Source organism: Lipotes vexillifer, unplaced genomic scaffold (assembly GCF_000442215.2).
Source record: "Lipotes vexillifer unplaced genomic scaffold, Lipotes_vexillifer_v1.1 scaffold944, whole genome shotgun sequence".
Lineage (NCBI taxonomy): Eukaryota > Metazoa > Chordata > Mammalia > Artiodactyla > Lipotidae > Lipotes > Lipotes vexillifer.
This window is the reverse complement of record NW_006785040.1, coordinates 1,960,889-1,964,779: the sequence shown is the minus strand read 5'-3', so window position 1 is coordinate 1,964,779 and position 3,891 is coordinate 1,960,889. Positions and strand designations below refer to the sequence as shown.

Genomic DNA, 3,891 nt, shown 5'->3' with positions numbered 1-3,891 from the left:
CCCCCCCCCCCCAGATAATTCGGCTTATTCTGACTCTCCAGCAGGACTTTGCTTTGGTTCTAAAGTCAAAAGTCAAAAGACTTTTGTCAAAAGAAGACATATGAGCTCTGTTTAAAGGACTTTTTCTGGATACCTGTGTCTCTTTTTCCTGCCTTTTTCCCAGTATCTCTGAAGGTACTAACAAATCTCTGCTGTACATCCTGGCATTTAGAGAATTCAGACTCTCCCAGCCAGAAAAACCAGCGGAGGCACAGTTAGGATCAAGAGGGGCCCCCCGCTGAGAAGTAGCAGGTCCTAAAGGGCTGACAAAGGTGTTCAGGACTGCATTGGTGTCCCCATATAGCAGCGGACCACCACGGCTCACCCTGCCCTGAAGACGCCCAGCATCTGCAGAGGCTCAGGAAGTAAAGGGGAACCAGCAATCTGTTATATTGTAATTCCCTTCTCAAAAGATCTTGAAGGTTCTTATCTTTTAATCACTGCTTAGTTCTCCTCTGGCAGATCGTTAAAATAGATCCTGGGAGACACCAGTAGATTATCAAAGCAGCTCGCTCAGGCTTGGTAAACCAACAGCATGAGCTGATTTTCCCTGTTTATTTTAGGGGTGTTGTTAGCTTTCACTTGCTAGTATTGGGGCAAAGAAAGTTCAGGAAGGCAAAGAGCCTCTTTGGGGACACTGTGGCCAGCCCGTCATCAACTATTCAGAGACCTTATGAAGACAACTTTGGATCTGTGTTTAGTGCAAGCTGCATACTTGTGGTCATTTCCTCAAATCCCATTTTCCCATTAAAAATGAGACCATCTTATTAGTTGTATCATCATCATCATCTAAAGAACTTAAGTACAGTTTGATTTCTTCCGGGAAGGAGATTTTGTACATATGGAAATCTAGGAATTCTTGTATGCAGTGGGCGAGCTTGTGTGAGGGTTAATGCTCGGTGTAGCATGAACACAGAGGTTCACAAGAGGCAAGCCAGGCCCTTCTGTTCCAGGGTATTTGTTCAATAAAGAAGTAAGTCCACCCTGAGTTAACATCCTTGACTGACTGGGCTTCCTTTTATTACAGATCTCCTCACTAGCTATAAAATAAACATGCCCTGGGCTTACAGGCTCCAGCAAGGGCTCAGGGAGCATCTCGGACCATGGGACAATAATTATGGAGAGAAGACTTTGCTGTTCATAGGTCTAAACCCAGGGGCAGGCACTCAGAAGCCCAGGCTATGTTATGTAAAAGAAGGTCCATGGCTTCTGTTCAGTTTTGCTCTCATATTGTCTGATATCCTCACATGCCAGAATACCGGAAATAGTTAATTAGGGTGTGGGTTTTGGAGGAGGTATAAGCTCTTGTTTGATTTTATACTTTTTGATCATGGTTAATCCCTTATACTTGAACGTGCTGGAATCGTGGAAGACTTCAGCTGGCATAACCTGAAAACCAGAGGTGGCTGTGGATTCGGGTAGCAGGTAGGACGTCCAAGAAGCAGTCCCCTCCCAGGCACTTGGGAGCGCCCTTTCCTCTCTTCTCAGAGTGACATCATCTTGACCCTGAGGAAGGCACAGAGCAGCCCACGGTCCAATAAAGGGAAGGTCGACAGCAGGGCTAGAGGAGGGGAAGCAAACTGGGCTGGAGGGCAGAGATCCCACATCGAACATAAATATACCTTTAGGGGACATTGGCTAAAATTGTAACTGCTCTAAACACAAAGAGGGAAATGGAATATTTAGTTCATGAAGACTTTCTTCTTCCATTGTCAGTTTTCAAAGGATATTTAAACTATTTATGTGCTCAGACTACAAAGCTCTTAATGAGTCTTTTAATTCTTCCTATCAGTTTTTTCCTTGTTATTAATGAAGGGGATGGCCCCTCACCCAGGCTGGGAGGAATATGCTCCAAGTTTTTGTAGGAGAAAGAGATAGATGCTGGTTTGTGGTTTGGTTTGGTTGTTAGGTTGGGGATCATTTGCTTGTACTAACCAACTTCATGGCTGCCTTCAAATCACCAAGCCTCATTTCTTGGTTGAAACCCTTAGCATTACCGAGGACTTGGATTTAATGTAGCATGATACGTATTTCCAACAGTCTTAAAAATTTTGGGGGTGTTGCAGTAGACGACCACTTAGTTCTCAGCAGGCTAACACAGGCACAGTACAGTTTCTTATCTGCCTTGGTAGTTGGGAGCCAAGGCACGTGGGTGGCAGCTGGAAATAACTTTTGTATGCCGAGGATTACTGCAGATTAATGAAAAAAGTCTAGGAAATGACATAAAAACAATTGATTTTACCTATTAATTAGAGATTGCTGAGTTTTTCCAACTTGTTTTCTAAAAATGTCCTGAGAATAGATGAATATGTGGAAAGAGTTGTTTTTAAGGGTACTGTATGAACATGTTGGAATAAAGTGGAGAATAGACTTCTAGAAGACTGTTTTTCCTTCCCTTTGGAGATGCTAAAAATTATTTTTAAATGAAGTATGAAAGCCCAGAGATGTTTGGAAACAATATCTTTTTTAAGCTGAAGGAATTAAATCCGTCCTTTGGCTCTGAAGCCAATCAGATGTTACAGAGGCTTGTCGGTGAAAACAGAATCCTCCCTGGCCGGCACCCCGCTGCACCATGTGCCCAGAGGTCAGCCTCGGAGGTGAAATAGAAAAAGCTGAGGCTAATTTGGTTTAAATTGAGTGTATTCTTGCAAACAAACTAGATCCTTCCTCAGAGAACCAAATTAAGGGATTTTTTCCCCTTAAAAATAAGTAAAAGCACAAATGTATTTTAAACTATACTGTACTCATTTCAAATGACTTAAAATTGAAAAGTGGTCATCAGTGCTGCTGTTAAGAGGCAGAGGAGAAAGAAGGCTTCATTCTCCATGTTTCCAGTCAGCCATGACACCTTGTTTCTCAAATACTGAGCAGGGATGAGTGGCAGATTCTGTATCTGTATGTATGTGGATATGTATATACACACACACGCGCATACACACACAGAGGCAGGCCTCATGCATCACAAAATCACAGAGTTGGAAAAGTGCATCACGTGATCTGTCCTACCCTCTTTCGCTCAGGAGTCTCACAAATAAATGAGAAAATGCCTTTTCTTTAAAGGTCTTCAAGAAAGTCTCTTTTCATATAGAAATATTCTGTGTTCTGTGGGCTAACTTGTAACTTTTGCTGTATGTTAAGTTCAGTCACCTCTGTAACTTCCCTCAATCTGAAAACCAGTGGGTCTGATAGTCCTACTAGATGTAATGATTATTTTTCGTTGCTTCTCAGTTTTCTCTGATCTGCACAAGTCCTAATATATAGCCCCAATGTGTCTCTTCTCCTGTTAAATGATGGGCCTCAGGACCTAGTGTTGACTGATATGTTAAATTATTTATCTGATAGTTAGTAATCTGATAATTAACTTCATAATGATAATGCCATTACAGAGCAGTTTTCTGACGTGAAGAGAATTTTACAAACAGCTCTAAAGTGAACAATAAAATGCATGGGGCTGAGACTTCTGAAAGAGGGTAGGCCTTCCCAAGGGTGCATGGGTGATGACTTCTGACATTCCTTGTCCAGTACTCTTTGCACGAGATCCTGTTGCTTCTTTCAGTAGTAAAATTAGATACGGAAACAGAGGATCTGGCTTTGACAGTCATGAGAGGTAAATTTTTTATGTAATTATAGTAAGGGACTCTTACCAAAAGGAGGAAAGGGGGAAGGGGACGAGCAGGAGGAAAGGGGGGAGGGGAGGGTGAGGAAGAGGAAGACGGAGAACCAGAGAAACAAGATTCAGTATATGAGGAAGCGCAAACGTGCCTTACAGAGAGGTGGTCCTTTTATGACTCAAAAAGTGGCAGTGGGGCTTCCCTGGTGGCGCAGCGGTTGAGAGTCCGCCTGCCGATGCAG

General features: G+C 42.9%; 1 protein-coding gene across 2 annotated transcripts in view; it reads left to right on the top strand.

Annotated features, from left to right (window-relative positions):
* DPP6 (dipeptidyl peptidase like 6) overlaps positions 1-3,891 on the top strand; it is an 800,631-nt gene that overhangs the window by 235,899 nt on the left and 560,841 nt on the right. The gene's annotated exons all lie outside the window — the stretch shown is intronic.